Consider the following 21,770-nt stretch of genomic DNA (forward strand, 5'->3'; position numbering starts at 1 on the left):
GAAATCTTTAATAATTATAAATAATTTAATTTCTAATTGAATCTAAGTGATTTTAGTAGTTATCGATAATTTCTGATACGCGCCGTTATTTTGCATAACTACCAACGGTTTTAGTATTTACGCATAGTTCCCAATATGTCTAGCTATTATGCATATTAGCGGATTTTGGATATTAGCGGTAACATATATATATACAAAAGTATACGATACTTCGAGGGAATGAAGAATGAATCCCAAATGAATATCGACCGGTAGCGTCGATATCTGTAACATCTGGATGAAGCATTAGTTTATTTTCTTTTCGTTTGACACTTGATATTGACAGACAACATTGGCAGCTGTCAGTAACAACAGTGTTAAATGTGAGAAGGCGGCAAACCTCTTGAATACTAACCGTTAATTCTATTGTTTTTCTTTTACGTTGTAGGCAATGGTCAGAAAATAAGTGTGAAATTCCAGAAAAGACCCTTTGACAATTCCAGCATATCGTGTACGCACTCATGGAAGACGGCAAGATAGAAAGTGGCGTGCATAGGGCTGGTAGATGAGATTTTAACTCTCTTCCTGAATAAGGAGGCAGCAATGGCGAAGGGGATCCATGCAAGGAGGACCCATGTATTTATATTGGACTACTACTATTTTACACCGCAATTTAAAATAGCGTAAGTTAAAATATTTCTGATTTAATGTTTGACACTTGCTGAATAAATCAGGTAAGGGAGCAGTCACTTACCTGTCTAAGAAATGTATATCCCTGTTTCTCTTAGGTAATTAGAAATTTAATTATATAGTTTATAACATTTTTGAGAGTATAGGTATTTGCTTTTTGTTGCCCTATTCTAAGTCATATTATTTATTATATCAAATAAACAACTTCTACCATTTATTACTTCTATCATTATAAAACTTATGGAACAATATAATAATGAAATTAGTAAAAGGTTTGGAATAGTATTAACAAACAGATACCAAGTATTAACCCTATGACAAAAACTAATTTTTAATTCACTAGAAGATACTGTATATCTGTCTTTGCCAACTCATTTAGTTAAGAGCTTCGCAATTTTAATAATTACCAAAAAACTAGCACATAAAAGATCAAAGGAAGCAGCAGTCAGATGGACTGTATCCTTTAATTTTTTAATATTCTTATATTCTTAAAATGGTGAGATTGCTGTGGTAAGATTACTTAAAAGACTTGTTTTGTAAACAAAGCACTTGCTTACAGTGTCACAGATTTACAGAATACTGTTCTACTATTCTGTAAATCTGTGACAGTGTATGGAAAAGGGCATTTCTTTGACCAGGTCAATCATGTGATACTTATTGTAAACTTGATGCTTTCTTTATCATCCATTATTGGGAGATCACAAGTAAAGATTTGGGGCTCTCTCTGTGGCTTTTGATATTTTGTTCGGTTTGGTCGATATTTGCAGTTAATGTGACATTTTTTTATAGAGATAGGACTGTCTTGGATACCACTTGTCTGGAGAGAGATTTATATTCTTTTTTTTTGCGGGGTGCATGGAGAATGTATTTACTTTGAATAACCAAGAGTTATCAAATTATACAATTAAAATGCAAAAAGACCATATTAAATCTGAGATTTCTTATCTTAGGATTGTGGATTTTAAAATCACACTTTTCAGTCCAGTCATAATAATCAGATTATATCAGTCACATATAGGGTTGTGTTCGATATCTACTTGTAAGATGTCTAATATTTATCTCTGGTTTGACATATTCTGGAATACTGGTCCCTTGTTTTGTCTCCTTCATTTCTGTTTCATTTCTTTTTGAAAATCATTTGTTTAAACAAACTTAGATTAAGTTTATAATCTAATAATTAATTTCATAGATTATGTTTAATGAGCTTTGGATAAAAAACAAGTGGTTATGGCAGTGTCCATTGATCTGAAGAAGGCTTTTGATGTAGCATCAATATTTTGTTGCAAAAGTTGCTTGAGGGATTTGGGGGTGTTTAATAGTCTTCATATGAGCGTCTTTGAAAGAGTATTTCCTATAATGACTTTAGGATTTTCTTTTTAGAAAAAAAAATTTCATTAGCTTTTTCTCACAAGATTTATGTTCAGTTTTCCAACAAGTTTTAAGTAACCATTTTAATGAATTGACATTAATTTAATTTTACCGAGTAATAAATAATGTTAAACCTGAAGAAAGAAATCAAATAATTTAATTTTCTCATAAAGGAAAAACTATTCATTGCAGAATTCAAGAAACTTTTACTCTAATAAAATTAAGCTATTATTGGAAATCAATGAAAAATGTTATTATAAAATATATTGATAATTGTAAAATTCGAAAATCTAAATATAATAGCAAACATTTGAAACCATTGGAAGTTATTTATATAGATACACTTATATTAGGAAATAATAATAATATATTTCTTTATTTAGTACTATCAAGTAACATTATATATGAAAACTTATATAAAATAAAATGATATCACTAAAAAAGGCCTATTTAGTAAAAAAAAAAACATCTCCCTGACATTACTACATATAAGTTTACATGCTTAGGTAATCACCTTTCAGTTTCACCTTTTGTTTAAACCTGTTTCATTTGATTTCCTATAGTTTATATTTTATGTGGAAGTTTATTAAATAACTTTATGCACATATAGTAGGGACTCTCTTTAAAGAGTGAAAGCCTCTATATAGGGTAGTTAATATTACATATGCGAGTATTAAACCCATGATCAACAGAAGTAGGAAACTTATCTCTATTTTTAAATAAAAACATCACTGCTTCAAATATAAACAAGTTACACAGTTGAAATTCCCTTAGATCTAAAAATAGCTTTACAAGATTATAACTACTGCATCCTAAATATTATTCTAATTACTTTTTTTTTAATGAGAAATATATTTCTTATCTTAGAGTTGGCTGCCCAGAAAATAATGCCATGTCTAGCTGCGGACTCAAAGTTTTCAAAATACTAATCCATTCATTTAGGTATTTTACCACTGTACAGAAACAAAAATAAGCTTTATTTAATTTAACTTGTAAATGTTCAATGTGTTCTGAAAAGTCTAAAAATTCATCTATATGTACACACACTTTAACCTCGTAATTGTTGAGGTTTACTTCTTTTGGGGTCACTTCCTGGTTTTGTTTTGCTTTAAAAATGAAAACGGTCGTTTTTTGTTCATTAAACTACTAAACTTCTAAACTTCATAAACTAACTATAATTCTTCTTTTTACTAAACCAATCTTTGCTTTTTTGAAACAGTAGATCTTCATTCTAGCATAGCTTAGTATGTCTGGAAATGCCACTAATAAATTTGTCATCATCTGAAAATATTCTTAGGGTATTACATACTGTTTGAATATTGTCAATAATTTCAAAAGGCAAGTCATTTATGAACACCATTAAGTAAATAATCTAAATTTGTGATCTTTTGCTTGTTAACATTACTTGTTGGACTCTATTGTTGAGATAAGAAGTGAACCATTTTAAGGAATTATTTCTCACCCCATATTACTGTAATTTCTTTATTAACAAATTTCTATCTAATCAATCATATGCCTTAGAAAGATCTAAAAATATTCCCAATGAAAGCTTTCCCCTCTCCAAATTCCTCAAGACTACATAAGTGAAACTGAAATATGGTAGTTTGTGTAGATTTACTCTCAAGATATCTATGTTGATTATCAGACAAAATATTGCACTCTTTTAAAAAGCTGAGAAGCTGATTGCAAACAATTAACTTAAACAGCTTTGAACAACTTAGAAGTAGGCTGATCAGTCTACAGTGCGTCTACAGGATAAGCGAATTTATACATAAAAATGACAAAAAATTTAGGGTTGAAATTTGACTGTTTGGCATCCAGCCCTGCTTAATTCAAAAATAAAATTTTGCATATTTTATTTTTTTTTAAATCAAGCATGGTAAAGTAGTATATCTAGAAAAGATATAAAAAAAGTTTGTAAGAAAAAGCTGTTTAGAATGCAAAATTAAGCCTGAATACCGAATTTCTTAATCATAGGCTTACTTTGATTTTTACGTTTAAATTATTTATTTATTCTGACTTTTCTCAAAGTTTAAACAAAAACCAAATAAATATTAATATTTAAAATAGTGAAAGTTATTTTAAAAATTATTGTTCTTGAAATAATTTTTTTTACGATCGGTAGGAATTTTTTCGGCTCGTGGAATGCATGCCGCTTATTATATTGGGTTCTTTTTTGCTGCATTTATGAGTTTTTGTCGACCTTTTTAAAATGTAAACATTCTCAATTAAATGTAGCAGCTACAATGAAACATTGTCACTGTCAAAGTTATGTACAAAAAACTTATATCATTATTTTATTGTAAAGTAAGTAATTTAAAAATATATAAAGTTATTAATAATATCGGAATTAACAGAAAAATGTTAAATTTGGAGCAGAAAATTTTCATTGTGCAATCATATGGTAGTGAAAATATATGTCGTTAAACTACGTTTTGAATCCTTTTTTTCGTGAAAAATATCCGCTAATAAGTCGAAGTAGGTAATATCTTCTGGGAGACGACTAATCTAACTTTTTGAGGCCACGGGTAGTGTTGAGATGAAAAAAAAGCAGAAAAAGAGATACGATGACAACGATGCTGCTACAATCTTTGCTTTGGAGTCAATTGCTGAGAACCCTCGGATGTCATTGAAAGCTAGATCGGCGGTGCTGAACATGAGCAAATCTGAATTACAAAGAATTTATCATGCCAACAATATTAAAGTATTCAAACCAAGGTACTTGCATACTTTAGAAGAGAGGGATGAAGCGCATTATTTTCTGCTTGGTTAGGCAATAATATTCTCGGACGAATCTACTCTCACGACAAATGGTGTAAATTCATTTCAAAATTGTCGGTTTTGGTCCAACTAAACGCCAAACTTGGGGGAATCCATGGCAAGAGGCAATATTTTAAAAAAGTCAACATATGGTGCGCCATATCTTACCATTGAGGTATTATTGGACCATAGTTTATTAAAGGATCTATGAATCAAGAAAAATATCCTCAAATTTTGGAAAGATTTTTTGAAGAATACTTAGAACCTTTACCAGTTGATCAAAGAATAAATCTTTATTTTTAACACGACGGTTGTCAAGCGCACTCCACTATTCGAGTAGCAGAATGGTTGAATAGAACTTTTCGGAATTAATAGATTGGAAGACGCGGCCCAATTGGGTGGCCGCCAAGGTCACCTGATTTAACCATTTCTGATTCTTATTTACGGGGTCAAGCAAATTGTTTATTCCGATCCATTAGCAAATGACAAGGAAAGGTATTGGAAAATGTTTCGATAATTCGATTGAAAAATGTTTTGAGATAGCTGCATTGAATAAATTTAAAATAAGTAAATAAAATAAATTTTCTTGTTAAATTAGATGTACTATATACATTTTATTACAAACATATTTTTGGGGATGGTTTGTAACTCTTAGATCAGTGATTTAACTGATAGATAAATAAATTAGTTAGTTTTACTCTAATAATTATATATGAATAAAAAAATTAATTGGTACACAAAACGTAAAACTCAAAGTAGGCCTACGGTTGTAAAATTCGGTATTCGGGCATAATTTTGCGTTCTAAACAACTTTTTCTTATAAACTTTTTTATATCTTGCCTAGGAATACTACTTTACCTACTCATAAAATTTAAAACAAGCTCGAATTAAGACATGCTTGATTTAAAAAAAATAAAAATATGCTAAATTTTATTTTTTATTCAAGTAGGGCTGGATGCCAGCCAAATGGTCAAATTTCAACTACAATTTTTTTTGTCATTTTTACGTATACATTCGCTAATTTTGAGACACACTGTATAGTTGTCAAATGCATTAAGATGCAGGCCATGCTTTAATGAAATGTGCAACATGTGGCAGAAAACTTGTTGTTGTAAATGCATATTTTGATAATACTCGCTGATATATCTTTTCGGTAGCTCAATTTATTTTTTACTTTTTTAGGAATACTTAAAAGTTCGTTTGGGCTTTATAGGCCTTAACAAGAAGCTTTTATGGTTAGCTGCTATGTTTATGTGCCTTTTATCAACAGGTCATCTCACTCTGTTTTTACAATTTTGTATCTATTTGCATACATCGAAAAAAATCATCAAATAAACATCTAATTGATCCTTTACTTCCCTAACTTCCTTATTATATTTATAGAGATCTTTTTTATTTTTCTTACATATTAGTTTCTTTGGAAAACTTTGAATAAAAATTGGTTCAAATATATTTGTAAAAGCACCCCATTAGCTAAATAGCTAATGGGGTGCTACATCACAATCATTCTGACCAAAAACGTCAGCCCAGTTCTCTTCTTTTAGCTATTGAATAAAAAAAGGTTTGTTTGAGGAAAAAATCTTTTATATTGTTTTTGGTATATGTATATACTGGTTTTTAGTTTCGAAGATTATTTTTTGCCCTTTATGATTTGAAATATGAGTTTGCAGTCATGCCTAGTACACAAGCAATATCAATATTGGTAAATATATTATGGATACAACTATTTAACCTAGTTTTTTCTGTAATTGTTGGTTAGAAATTAAATGAGTCCATGATTGATAAGATTTCTTCTTTATTTCTATTAGGTTTTAAAAGTTCAATATTAATGTCATGTGCTACAAATGCCTACTTTTGACTAGCTGTCAAACACAAAAGTAACTTTGTTATCATCTTTTGAAATCAAAAATTCCTGTGTTAATTGATAAATTTTCAAAAGCTTTAACCTATTTTGGTACAGTAATTACAGTAGTTTAAACTCTGGTATAGTAATTTTCATTCTGTGGTATTCCTAAAACAATTATTTTAGATAACGGATCTGAATTCCAAAATGAAAGTGTTAAAGAATTATTCAAATCACATAATATTAAAATATATTTTACAACAGCCCAAATCAAACAGCCCTTTGAAACATTAAATTCAACTTTAATTGAACATATTAGACTTTTAAAAGAAAAAGATAAAAATGAAGACATTGTATGTTTAATGCCATATGCAGTTATTGCTTATAACAATACTATACATTCCAGTACAAATTTTACGCCCTTTGAACTAATCTACATAGGCATATGGATACACAAGATCCCATGAAATGAATGGCTGCTCATATTTATCAAAAAAAATTAATTAACAATTGATAGTTTGCCAATACCAGTTAATATCTAAAATATTTTAAATTTTTAGATTATTTAAATTAAATTTAATTTGACTCAAATGGTGCAATTATTACCTTTAGATTAGTATTACCATTGGTTGAATCAAATATATATCACTAGTATCAATTATACCTATTCTGTATCGTTAAAATCAATTTTTCTTAAACTTACTACAAAAACCATTCCCTGTGGTTAGCGATAGGAAGTATTCTTATATGGATAAATTATCTGCCGAACTACAACTCTATGAGTATTTATGTAAAGATGCTCATAATGCTATAACGTGTCGCCCCTTTTGCATAGAACTCCAAGATATTCAAGTTAATAGAAAATGGTTGATATCCATTCTGACTTCATAGTTCTTATTTGGTAGAAACTACCAATTAATGCATTATCCAAATCAAGCCATTCATCTCAAGGACTTATAAACTGAGCCAACTTAACTATGAATGACATATCACTCAAAATTAAATTGTAAGTTTTCACTTTCATGATAAAAGAAAAATATTGAATCTTCCTATGTTGGACCTAAATACAATGAATCTTGAAGAAAGATAGAAGCTCTTCGGCCATTCAAGTACAAAAAAGACTTTTCAAAGAAATTAAGACTCAATAATAATTATTTTAATATGTATTTTCTTTAAAGGAAACTCGATTTATACAGGGTGCAGAGTGATTTATACACTATCAACGTCACAGGCTGTAACTTTTTTATTTTAAAGTATAATTTTTTAAAAGAAAATGTATACCCAAAATTAGTTATAAACACTACCCCCGACAAGTGATTGCCTAAAAATCACCTCAACCTTTTTTTTCAAATGACATCATCATTATTTCTTTTAATGTTGGGAATGCTTGTAAAATTATTAATTAAATTTCATAAAAAAAACATGTATTAATATCAACCTAAGGAATTTTTAAATTTTAAATTTTTAAAATTAGGCTTTTCTCATTGTTTTCAAGTTCAATATCTATAATAAAATGAGGTAGTATATTGAAAAGAAGAAACGAGCTCAGAGATCAATTGATTAATTCTCAGCTCCTGTGTATATAAAAAATATCTATTATACTTCAAGTAAATTATTGTATTTAAGACTTATTGAACTTACATTAAATCAAATATAACGAAAGGTTTCGTTAAAAATTTAAGGTCATATATCTTCTTTTCAATATTTGAGCGTATGACATAGTATTTTCTAAATTGATTTTTACTGTATTACTGATGTAAAACCCAACAATATAGGTAACTCATCATGAATTCGCCACAACAGTATAGATTTTACTTAAACATATTTTTATCCAACATGTAGAGCAGAATAAGCATTTATAGATGTAGCAAGCTATCAAAGCTCAAGCTACAATTATTTTTTAAGTGAATATAAAGAAAGATATTTCCAAATATTTAAATTATCAGTTTTATTGATTTTTTTAGTGCAGTTACAGCAAGTGGGTCTTTGACAAGCAGAGGTATATACCGGGTGGTGCGTCGCCGAGCGAGAACATAGGAAAACCCATGTAAATTTTAATGGGGTCAATTATTGGCTTCCCTGTACATTTTATAGAAAAAATGTAAGATAACTTTTTGAAGGGACCAATCTGGCAAACTCTTGTGCAAAGTTTAAAAAAATTTTAATAAGTGAATCTTAAATTATTCAATTAAATGTAATTGCTAAATTAGCAAATTTTCGGTTCAGGTAAAACCAAACCGGCACCAGTAAAATGAATATTGTCACTGACGTGAGGAAAAGTGTCAATAAATCAGTGACAGTCGATATTTGAAAACAAGTATGTATTATTCAATCGACGAAAAAATAGCCATAATTAAGTTAATAAATAATTACTTAATAAATAATAGTTATAATTAACTCTTACTTTGAATGTATGGTTGTGATATTGATAAAACGAAAAAAAAAACATTTCTTGTAAAGTCGAAATTATACCTATTTGTAATGACGTCATTTTTGTTTATCTTTGTTTAGCATATTCCAAACAGCGGCGACAACAAACTTTTGAAAAAAATTGGTGTCTGATGATTATTCATCTTTTATATGCTAGGTTATGTGAAATATCCGTCACTATCAATCAAAAATATTGGTTTGTCAACTTGTTCTTGAAAGTTATTTCGAAAAGTGTTAGATAATGCCTAAAAAAAGATATAATAGGTATAATGAACAATCGCAGCTGATGATTTTAAATATATTGGCTTTTTTTCAACTGGAAAAGGAACAAGTCCGAAACGGATTTGCACTTCAAATTGAGAATATGAGGCTTTCCAGAAAAAGCCATGAAAGATGAAATATGGAGTATTGCACGCAGACACTGCCCTAGTGAAAAAAAGTACTTCCTTGATGAATATGTTAAACCTTTAGGACATAAAATTTTGCGACTGCCACCATATCATTGCCAGTTTAATGCAATTGAAATGGTATGGTCGGAATGTAAACGAAAATATGATCAATATATTTCCAATTTTAGGGGGTCACCTTCAGAAGTTCTGACTACATGGGAAAGGGTAATAAACGAAATTTCTATAGATCATTGGCAAAAATATGTTTTTCATACAGAAAAGGTAATTGAAAAGGCTTGGGAGGCAATACAAGTGTGTGATGCCTATGACATTCTGCCACTTGTGATTACGACTGACGAAGACGACGATGACGAAGACAATACCTCTGATTTCAGTTCTGACTCTGACAATACTGACGAGATTGATTAAGCTTTTTTTGTTCCAGCAAATTTTATTTTATGATCGTCGTTTAAGTATTCAATCATATCGTTGCAATTTCATTAACTTGGTAATGCAACATGGCATGTTTTTTTTGAGTTTGTATGTTTTATTTTTTGGAATGGTATTTTCATTTTAGTGTGTTAACATATTCCATCAAGCAGCATTTTTTTTCATGAACAAGTAAATTAAATTGTGAGTATTTAAATTTTTCCCAGTGAGTTAAAATAATTTTATACCATTATTCACAATTTTCGTAAGCTCGGTTTTGTTACGTCTACTGCTCGTGCCGAATTCTACTTTTCAAATATGTTGTAGATTTGGTTTTTGCGGTCTTTTGCCTGGAAAATATATGAGCAGCGTAATCCTGATCTGATTTTATCCCATTCTATCACATTCTCAATTTGCAGAGCAATTCCGTTTCGGACTTATTGTTTATGTCCCATTATTTATGATTAATTATAATAATATTTGTTAATTGTTAAGTTTGTTAATAATACAATAAATACTACAAGATTTTTTAAAATTGAATGGAAGTATATACACGAATATAAAAATATAAAAAAAATCAGCTGCTAAAATAAATCATTTGTTAATTTCTGAACGTATAAAAATACACAGCAGACTATTAATTTCTGAAGGCGATGGTAAAGTTTCTAACCTAATATTGATTGGCAAAAATATCTACGCCATACGTTTTTTCTCACCTGGGTGACCTAACTACAAATGGGTATAATTTCGACTTTATTCGGCTGTACGTCAGATTTGACAAAGCCTTATAACAAATTGTTTGCTGGTGGCTGGTGTCTGGTTTTACTTGAAACGAAAATTTGGTAATTTTGCAATTACATTTAATTGAATAATTCAAGATTCGCTTATTAAAATTTTTTGAAACATTGCACGAGGGTTTGCCAGATTGGTCTCTTCAAAAAGTTATCTTACATTTTTTCTGTAAAATGTACAGGGAAGCCAATAATTGACTCCCTTAAAATTTACATGGGATTTCCTACGTTCCGCTCGGCGACGCACTGCCCGGTATAAGATCACTGTTCTCATCTGGTAGGCCTCTATTCGACTCTGAAAAATTCAGCTTTTCTTCTTATTTCTAAAGTTTGAATATTAAATAAAGTGCTTGGTTAGCATGGTTTTATATGAAACTATGTATAAGTAAACATTACCTATGTTAACATAAAGATAACATGTGAAGTTCCTTGAATTCCTTATACCAATACCAAGTGCACCATACACTTTAGTAGTAATATCTCAAAATGACTATTGAATTTTATATTACTTTGAAAAACAACTTTCAGATCCTTTACCTCTGTTTTGTTAATTAATAATTTATTATTTATGAAATAAGTAAATTTGATATCGATTTTGCTCAAAGCAATTTTCTACAAAGTTTTTATCTTCTTGCAACTTCTAGATCTTAGTCATCAACAAAAAGGAGACTTTCCCAGTGCTTTACCACCCTTGGATGGCTATCAGTAGGAATTCAAAAGAGCAACGGCCTCAAATTACTACCCTGTGGCACAGCAAAAACTGCAGAAAAACCCTCAGACCTTGATTTTGCAACTTAAAAACTTAAAAACTTAAAAACCTGTTGTAGTGAGGTCAGGTATGTTTTCAAATTGTAGCCTTTTTACCGTTAAGGTGTAAATTAAAACATTCGATGCACAAAAATAGTTAACCGATTTATTATACACGTACACACTAAACACGATAATTTAAGACTACTTGGAATATTTATTTACCACTATTTATGTCAATTTTAAAAGTCGCGCCAATACTCTGATGAATTAACTTGCTCCTAGAACCTAGCGGTTTTTATTATAGCGGAATAAAAATTAAAATTTATGAAAGAAAACTCAATTTTTAAAAAATAACGTACAGTGATGCTATGGTACGTTAGGGTCTTAAGTATGTCTGAACAATACAAAATTTGTATTTGCAATTCACTACAGAATACAAGTTATCACATATTCGAAATTTTAAACATGTGCGTGAAATAATAGAAGAGCGCATATTGATTGTGAAATATTTATACAGGTACTTTACGTGAAAATCGAGTAGAAAATAGCCCACTAAGGTCAAAGCAAGAATGGAAAACTGAAAAAAAGGCTTCTGTCATAAGTCTGCATGTCAAGATGTTGTAGTTGTTCAATGGAAGGAACAAAGTTGTAGCACCTGCTTCAAATTTTGACGTATCTGCAAACACAACAGCTCCACGTTACTGCAGAGAAACTAAATCTAAGGTAAATGTTCCACAGCCTGGCATAATATATAATTATAATAGAGGGATGGGTGGGGTAGATAAATTAGACAACATGGATGCCAACTATAGGGCCCGAATAAGACAAAGAAAATGGTGGTGGCCAATTTTATTTTTCGAAGAAACATAGCCCTAGCTTGCGGCATTCATATGGAGTAAAGTCTGTAAAAGGGAAACTAAGACCAACCTTACCGCTGGATGTTAGGCTTGATAATATCAATCATTTGGTGGAATATTCTGAGACTGATAGAAAATGTGCATTTTGCAAAAAAAGGCAAATTTTGTTTGCATAAAATGTAATGACTTCAAGGCTTATCACACTAAATAGGCATATCAAAGAATACATTTTTTGTTGATTATCAGAATTTTTATTTTGTTATTTTTAGCACAATGTCCCTCATAAGGGACTGTTCTTTTTTTCAAATGAATACATTTCTTGTTTTTTTTCCACATTTGCCTGCTTATTTCAAGTACACTAAACAAAGGTTTAATAAAAAACGTATGTGTTTCTTATTCCATGCTACTTCATGCACTAATGGGTTAAATAAGTTTTGGTTAAAAGTCTCTTTACTGCTTTATTTTTATATCAAAAAAATATTACTGTAGCTTTCGCTAAAATCCGATAGGGGCATTGACTTGGGGATTTACTTTATTCAAGTTAACGATATATATTTTTTTATGCTATTAAGAGCAGGGAACAAAGCTAAACAGATTGGTAAAAACCGCATTCAGATATAACTACTCAAACTAAAGTTATTAAAAAAAAATGTAACCATTAAAAAATTAAAATTACAAAAATCGTCGTAAATTCATATTGCATTAGTCGAATTGAGAAAACTTGTGTTAAATGAATATTCGTTTAAAGAAAGAAACTTAGTATAAGTAGGTTTTCGAAAATCCATGAGGAGGCGGTCTTTCATATAATACATTTATATTAATAGATTATTTCGTCCTAGATTTTCAAAATGGGCGCCCCTATGTTCACGCGTAGACTTTGTCTAGCTAAGAAAAGGTACAGCACGTGTTGTTCGGCTCGGTTGCGCAGTAAATTTGTTTACGCCGCTGCCAAAGCAACGGTATCGATCGCCCCGATTTGCATATAAACACTGCCGTTGCGTTAATTCTTATATTTGTGTTCTGTGCCTTTTAGTGTTTATGTCTTTTCTTAAAAAAGGCGCGCTACTGTCGCTAATCGCGCGTTATTAGGGGACATAACTTGGCGCAGCTTTGAAACAGATGGTGTACCTTTCCTTAGCTAGACAAACGCTAGCTGAACGACATGATAGGGATGTAATCTGAAAGTAAACTAAATTTGCATCAATATGAATCCTATTTGATTAACCTCTAAGATATTGTATATACAGGGTGATTCAGTTTAAGCGTCATTAATTTTAATATGTGATAGAGAATTTAAAAAGAAATAAACTTTCATTATAAAATTTTTCTCACAAATGTTTAATAACAAAGATACAGGGTGCTAAAGTTAAGAATAATTAATTGTTTATTTATCATAACTTTTAAACTACCCGCTCAATTTTAATTAAATTTGCGCATGCAGGTTATTGTACTGAATTATCAAGTACTGATAAAGGCAATTTCTAATAAAATTGCCAGTGGCGTAACATACGGAGGGACTTGGTCCCTTTTTGTCTCAAATCTACAAGGTGAAAAAATATTTTTTTATATGAAGTCAACTGTTAGATTTTCCATTTAGTTTGGAAAAAAAAGTTACCCTTGCAAAATTATGATTTAAGGTACTCTTTTTAAAATATCTTAGTTTAGTTTACAAACGCCAGTTACAACTGCTGCAAAAATTAAAAAAAAAAAGAAAATTAGGCTTGAATCTTAAATTAAACCTGACAAATAACATAATGACTTAAGGTAACTTTTGATCATTGACATCTTTTATATTCAACTTTTTTTCAAATCCAAGCCCAATTTCCTTTTTTTTATTAATTAATTTTTGCAACATTTTGGCAGGTATTTCTGAACAATTAAAGTAAAACATTTTGAAAACAGTGCCTTAAATCATAATTTTGCAAGAGTAACTTTTCGTTTTAAATTAAATGGAGAATCTAAGAGTTGAATTCCTATAAAAAAAATATTATGTTACGCCACTGGCAATTTTTTTTTAAATTGACTTCATCAGTAATTGACAATTCACTACAATAACCTGCATGCGAAATTTAATTAAAATTAAGCTGGTAGTTTAAAAGTTATGATAAATAAACGAAAGTTTAATAGATATTAAACAAAGATTTGTTATTAAACATTTCTGAGAAAAAATGTATGATGAAAGTCTATTTCTTTTTCAATTCTCTATCACATATTAAAATTAATGAGGTTTGAACTGGACCACCCTGTATATATATACTCAGGGCAAAAAAACGTCTTTTTGAATCAAGTTAAAGTTAAATTACATTCTAAATTATGGTTTTGACGTTTCTACTTATTATTAGTTTACAAACAAATGTTGTTTGCAAAACCTACTTCATACGCTACCTAATATAAGTTCATTCAAATAGTAGGGTCGTTTTGAGACACTAGAGCAATATTTTAAAAATTGTATTTAATAATTTCTTTTAAAAGAATACATAAAATTTAAATATCGTTACGGTGCATGATGTGATCAATGGTTTCCGATTATTATTTCAAAACTCCTCAAAAAACAATTAAGATTTACTATGGTAAAGTCAACACTATTCATCAGATATACAGGGGGTTTCGGCAGAAAACGGAAATATTTTGGGAACATGTTCAAAGGTGAAAATAAGATAAATTAACCCATATGTTTTAATCCGATTCTGAACCGTTTCTGAAATAATCGGTTCTGAAGTTTTTTGTAAGATTTTTTTTTTAAAGCAACACAAACAAATACTAGTAAAAAACAAAATTCCACTAATTTAAAATGTTTTCGAAAACACCCTCACCAAGTTCAAGGCAAGCTGCAGTACGTTTGTTAAGCGCTCGTGTTGTACGTTTAATTGATTAAAGATTGTTTTTAATAATATTTGAAGCATTTCAAATTTTCTTGTGGACTCCTTCTACGGTTTCTACTGGTGTTTCATACACTAGTGCTTTCATCCACCCTCGAGGCAATAATCCAGTGGATTTAAGTCTAGTGACCAAACTTGAGGTCCTTCTCTGCCAATCCAACAATCAGGAAAACGATTATCTAAGAAATTACGAACTCGGCGACTAAAATGAGGCGAGGCTCCATCCTGTTCAAAATACATTCGGTGTCGAACAATTGGCGCAACATCATCCGACATGTGTATTAATGGTCTTCCAAAAAGCGTAAATATCCTCCAGTATTAGACGCTCATCTGATACTGTTTATTGTGTCGGTTTAACTCCATTGCGGGTAAAATGAGCTTCATCGCTAAATAAAATGTATTTATGTAGGCCTCAATTTTGTTGGATCTATTCGCAAAATTGAACCCTTAAGCCATAATCACCCTCTTAAAGATGTTGAATCGGTTGAATATGGAAAGGTCAAAGATTCTTTCAAGTCAAGTCAAGGAGACGTCGAAAGTCAAATCAAAGAGACTTCCAGGGTCAAAACAAATGTCGAAGGTCCAGTCAAATAAAATAGCGTCATTTTGACCAGGCTTCCTTTGATCGTTGTGAACTGCTTGATTCATCCTCCATAACATCTATACAGGGTGTTTCTTAACCTATACGCATAAACTTGGGAAATTATTGCTGACGGCAAATAATGACTAATAGTGAAAAAAAAGGTAGTAAAATATTTTTAGTTACGGAGATAAACGACTTATTAATTAAAATTTAAACAAAAAACGTTAATTCTCCAAAATAAATGTTTATTTAACTATTATAGTAACTGTTCAAAGTTATTTCAATGACTTTCAATACATAATTGAGCACGCCTAATCCAAGAGTTGCAGACAGCAGCTAATCCAGGTTGTAGTCGAATTTCCTCGGCGGCAGCAAATATCCGATTTTTTAATTCTTGTTCATTGTCAACTTCGGTTACATACACCAGAGATTTTAGGTGGCCCCAAAAATAAAAGTCAAGCGAATTAAGGTCGGGTGATCGAGGAGGCCATCCAATTGGACCACCTCGGCCTATCCATCGTTCGGGGCACATTCGATCCAAATGCCGTCGCACTGGTCGCGCAAAATGTGGTGGAGCACCATAAATGAATACCATTGCGTGTGAAAATTGCTTCATCCGTTGCTAAAATGTTCATGGTAAAGTTGTGTTAATGTTCATGTAAAGTGGGTTTAACTGCTGCTGATGTAAAAACCACTCGCAAAAGTCGCGAGGCGCATCATCCCTTGGAAGTAAAGCTTGTACCCTTTGGACGTGAAATGGATACAGTAATTCATGCCTTAAGATTCGCCAAACTGTGACTGGTGATAATCCAAATTGCGGTGCAATTGTTCTAGTGCTTATGTCAGGATGCTCTTCGATGATATCTAAAATCGAGTTCTCCAGATTTAAAATGCGCGATTTAAAAAGCGCGTTAAAATGCATGGCTCCACCATGTTGCCCTGGCCTCGGCCGCAAATTTCCAGTTTCTCTACCCCGCTGAACCACACGCAAAAAAGCTTCACCCGACGGATGATACCTATGAGGAAATCTTTGTGCATAAAGATTAGCTGCAGCCACACTGTTTTGTCTTGATTCCCCATATGCTAGTAACATGTCCATTAGTTCCTCATTTGAAAAATTATGCGGCATAATGTTAATAAAAAACGAAATACGACCACAACAGTATCAACTGATAGCAAAGTAGGTACTACTAAACATAATAAACATCATCCGGACTTGTTTACTTCTTAATTTGAAAAAAAAATTCTACCTGATAAAGTTATTACATTTTTGTGAAAAAAACGAATTATCTCAGAAACTAAAAATATTTTACTTAAATTTTTTTTCACTATTAGTCATTATTTATCATTAGCAATAATTTCCCAAGTTTATGCGTATAGGTTAAGAAACACCCTGTATTCGCGTCCTCAATTTGTTCATTTTCATCACATTCTGACGAAGACCCGCTTTCGGAACATGCATAATTTGATCTTTACTATCATCGCTGTCGTGAAAAGGATCCTCTTCACATTTGATAAATTATCAACAAGGTGCTGCTAAAATCGAATAAATAATTATTACACTACAACATACTGCAGGGATAAATATGTCCCACTGACCATTTTTTTGTGCTTAACATTGTATAAAAAGATTAAAAATGGATTCATGGAAGATCATTTAGCTTTTACTCATACTACTTGCAGCACTTTGAATACAGCCAATATACAAGGTAATTTCCGGTTTATGAATCAAAAACACGTGCACACCTCGAGAGCCACCGACCTTCTCTACAAATGCCGTATATCGTAGAATACGTGTAGAACGTATATCGTAGCTCCTGGGGAATCCCGTTCGAGATATCCCCAATACTGAATTATCCCATCTCAATGCATTACAAAGCGCTTTTTTAATGTTCGTGTTCTTGAAAAAATTCTTAGGACATTTATGAGCCAGCAATGTCGAAAAGGTTAAAATTATGGCATCATAATACATTTCATAATGTATTTATTGTACCTGACGCAAAACACGATTTTTACAAAACCATTTTCAGCTTTCTTACCAACAAACAGGATATTTCTTGTTTAGGCACTTTGTGTTGGTTTTGGTTATAACGTTTATAGATGTGCTGGCGAGAATTTGCCTTTTTTTGTAAATGAAAGCCTTTTTTTTAATACAAAAAACAACCATACTTACGGCATTTAAAGTAAATGGCACTGTTTAGTGGCTTAAAATCACATTTCTGGGAACCAGTTCACTAAATGACTACATATTTTCTCGACTTTTCCTAAAATATTAGGTCTTACTTTCATAAATACTCAAGAAAAATTTAGAAAAAACAAATGTTCCAATAAAATCGCCAAAATTTTGTAAAACCTTCTGTCTCTTTTCTTCTTATTATAAAGGTGCAATTACGCATGTCGTAGAGAACATGGTTAAATGTTTCAATGGTTATTGTTAAATGTTTATATTTGCTGAGTGCTTTTCAAAACAAAAACGATGTCTTGTGACAGTTGTGCTTTTAGAATCAGCGAATTTTTAGTGATGAGTTTCAATCGCCGAATACTGGTGGATTTTTTAGTGAACCATGCTGTGTTCTACGAACTGTAACGCCTAAACCAACCAACACGACCTAAGCTCCCTCCATGTGTTCAACATTTACGAGCCCTCTATACTTTTTCATACGAATAGAATCTCAAAATGTTAGAAAATCTGAAGGCTACGAACCTTTGCCTAAGTGATAAATGTTTCATCGCTGGGTATTAGTTTGGGTACAAACAGTGAAACCCGTTCACTATTATAACGTGAAAACACTGCTATCATTTTGGCAGATACATATATATGTCTTCTGGGTTTTCTCTTCTTATATAGGATTCACTTTTTAGACGTGTTTGTTTCTTATTACTTACATTGAAGTATATTTTAATAAAATAGTTATCTAATATTTAAAGAAATATAACCTGGATAGCCTCAACCCTTTTCCCATATAAAAATTAATTTCAGTAGCTTGTTTGTTTATATTTGTAGGTCAACATGGCAACATCGCCCTAGCTCAGTGAATAAGCCGTAAACCAAGAACGATTTTATTTTTTTTGGTTTTTTGACCTTTATTTTGTTCAAAAAGACCCTGTAGCTGCTTGTTGTATTTAGGTATGTAGTACAGATGCTGTTTTACTATTTTAAAGTTAATTTACCTTACTCAGCGCCCCTATTTACTCCGGGGTTCCGTAAGCTTCTAGGGTAAAAGAAACACAAAAGAGCAGTTTTAAAACAGCACCGACAGTTTTGTGTTCTATAAAGATACTAGAAAAGTCGTATATAGAGAAATCTTCTTTTAGCAGTAAAATAGCAGAAAACTGTTTTATAAACTGTTGCTAAAATTAGTATCTTAAATTGTTTTCAATTAATGTTTTCTATTAAACACCCAAATTCACTTTGGCAGTTTTTTAGGCATTTTATTTTTATGCAATATTTAGGATTTAAAAGAAAGTTTTTTTTATTGCCTTCGAAAAAATTAAAGAATAGCGCACACCAATAAAGCGACCGTATTTTCTTCCCGTCTGAACTATTAATTATTATTTTCTTCTATTAACAAACTTTTGTCCGTGGGGACCAGTAGACATTTTTAAAATTTTTGTCAGTACTACAAAAAAAAATCTCCACAATTATCCAAGGAGTGCCCTAAACACGCAGTGGGGAAGAGACCTGCCTTATCCTCGTAAGACTCCGAGTTCAAGCCTTAGCATGGTACTCTACCCAACTTTTTCTTTTTTTAGTACTTCGAAAAAATTAACATCTTTAGTAAATATACAGGGTGTCCCGGTTCATGTGGGAAATCTCTCGGATTCAGATAGAACATCGAAAAATATTACCGAACGTTCCTATAAAAAAATTCCTACAGGCCTTCTTTACGAAGTTACAGCCTCCTAAAGGACGCTGCTGGAAATTGGTTTTTCATAAATTACTTTTAAACTACCCGGTAGAATTTAATAAAAATTTTAGGTGATGAACACTATTAGGGACCTCTTAAAATGACATCCTTAAAATACATTTACCTTGTTTACTTTACCAGGGGCGGACTAGGTTGTACACTTTAATGCATATATTTTTAACACCCTGTATGTTAAAGTCTAAAAAAAATAAATTTGGATACCTTGAACCCTAGGCTAAAAAAAGGTACTCTTGTTCATTATCGATAAAATGAACCGTTTTGGAAAAAAAAATAAACGAGCCAATGTTTTTTTTTAATTTTTTTTAATGAGATAAGTACGCTTGTTATTTAAAGAACAGAGTAATTTTGATGTAAGTCATTTAATTTAAAAAAAATACATGTTCCTAAAAATACAGTGGTGTCCTAAAAAATATTTTTACAAAATAATAAAAAAACATCTATGATGAGTGTATGTTTTTAAATTAGAAAAAACAACTTACAAAAAAATGTCAAAAACCAAATATGTAAACAAAAGTTAAATTCTTCAATTCAAGCAATAAACTAATTATTAAAAACTTCATAAGTAGGTTCGATGTGGGCTCCGTGAACTCTAACACATTCGCGGGCACGACGAATCGAGGACTGCTGCACTCGCCACAATAACCCAAGATTGTTTTTTATATTATCACAATGAAATGTAATTCTTTGGAGCAGTTCTTCCCGAGTATCGATTGGGGTGAAATACACCAAGGTTTTGAGGTGACCCCATAGATAAAAATCTAATGGCGTTAGATCGGGAGACCGAGGAGGCCAAGCAACAGGTCCTCCTCTACCTATCCAACGGTTTTCAAAAGTATTATTTAAGTGGTGTCTTACAGCAAGGCTAAAATGGGGTAGGGCTCCATCTTGCAAAAAATACATATCTCGGCGGGTTGCAAGGGGCAAATCTTCTAATAAATCTGGAAGATTGTTCTGGAGGAAATTCCAAATAAAGTTCTCCGTTTAAACGTGGTGGCAGTTCAAATGGCCCAATCAAAAAAACCTGCCCAATAATTCCTGCCCAGATATTTATTGATTGCAATTGATGTTGATGATGAGAAATAATACTATCACGGGGATTTTCATCGGCCCATACATGCGAGTTATGTAAGTTTTCAATTCCATTCTTGGTAAACCCTGCTTCATCCGTAAAAAGAATCGTGCTGATAAAGTTAGGGTTATTTCGCTGCTGATCTAACAGCCAGTTTGCGAAGTGTATTCTAGGAGCAAAATCTCTGGGCAGTAGTTCATGCACTTTTTGTAAGTGATATGGGTACAACAGTTGTTCTTGAAGTACCATATGTACAATTGTTTTGGACGAATGAAGCTAAGCGGCTAATTTTCGAGTACTCGTAGGAGTGTCGGCTACAGCGTCTAAAATATTTTCTTCCAATTGCACTGTACGTGCTGTTCTCCTCCGACCACCATTATTCTTTTTTTTTTCAAAACATCCTAAAATTGCAATAAGGAAATTTAGTAGTATTACCTCATTAAGTGGAAAACAGAAACCTACCTTTTTCCTTAGACGTTGATCAACACGTTGAAATATTTTCTGATCCGGAATAATGCGACTGGGAATCTTTCTTCGTACAATCTCTTTGCTTCCGATGCATTGCAAGACGCCAGACCATACATAAGATGCATATCTGCATACTCAATAAAAGTAAACTCCATATGTTGACGTAATTTAAATTAAAAGTTACCAAAAAATACAAAAATTAAAAAAATATTATCAAATAAAGGATGAATATGTTGACAAATATTAGGTTTAAATGATAGGTATTTGCTAAATTTGGAGTATAGCAACGTTTGTAACAATAATGCGTTCAAAAATGCAAAAAATCCGATAAATAAGTCAGGTACAATACAATTGGTTTACATTATTTTTTTAGTTTTTTTTTATGTTTAGTTTTTATCTTAAGAATAACAAAAAAGAAATTAACGTATAATAAATAAGAAATATGTTATAAAAGTATTTTTTAGGACAGCACTGTATTTTTAGGAACATGTTTTTTTTTTAAATTAAATGACTTACATCGAAATTTTCTGGTCTTTAAATAACAAGCGTACTTATC

The 21,770-nt window shown here is 31.3% G+C and overlaps 1 long non-coding RNA gene across 4 annotated transcripts; it reads left to right on the forward strand.

Moving 5' to 3' along the window:
• Positions 1 to 299: 299 nt before the first annotated feature.
• Positions 300 to 19,946, forward strand: LOC126740072 (uncharacterized). Of its 4 annotated transcripts, none has more exons than XR_007661787.1 (4): positions 300 to 362; positions 428 to 662; positions 11,324 to 11,515; positions 11,947 to 12,619. It is a non-coding gene; the product is annotated as an uncharacterized LOC126740072 (long non-coding RNA). The 4 variants fall into 4 exon arrangements; XR_007661785.1 differs by lacking the exon at positions 300 to 362 and adding an exon at positions 18,753 to 19,946 and having other exon boundaries at positions 369 to 662; positions 11,947 to 12,152; XR_007661786.1 differs by lacking the exon at positions 300 to 362 and having other exon boundaries at positions 369 to 662; positions 11,947 to 12,152; positions 12,211 to 12,619.
• Positions 19,947 to 21,770: the final 1,824 nt, after the last annotated feature.

The sequence above is a fragment of the Anthonomus grandis genome, chromosome 9, assembly GCF_022605725.1.
Source record: "Anthonomus grandis grandis chromosome 9, icAntGran1.3, whole genome shotgun sequence".
Classification (NCBI taxonomy): domain Eukaryota; kingdom Metazoa; phylum Arthropoda; class Insecta; order Coleoptera; family Curculionidae; genus Anthonomus; species Anthonomus grandis.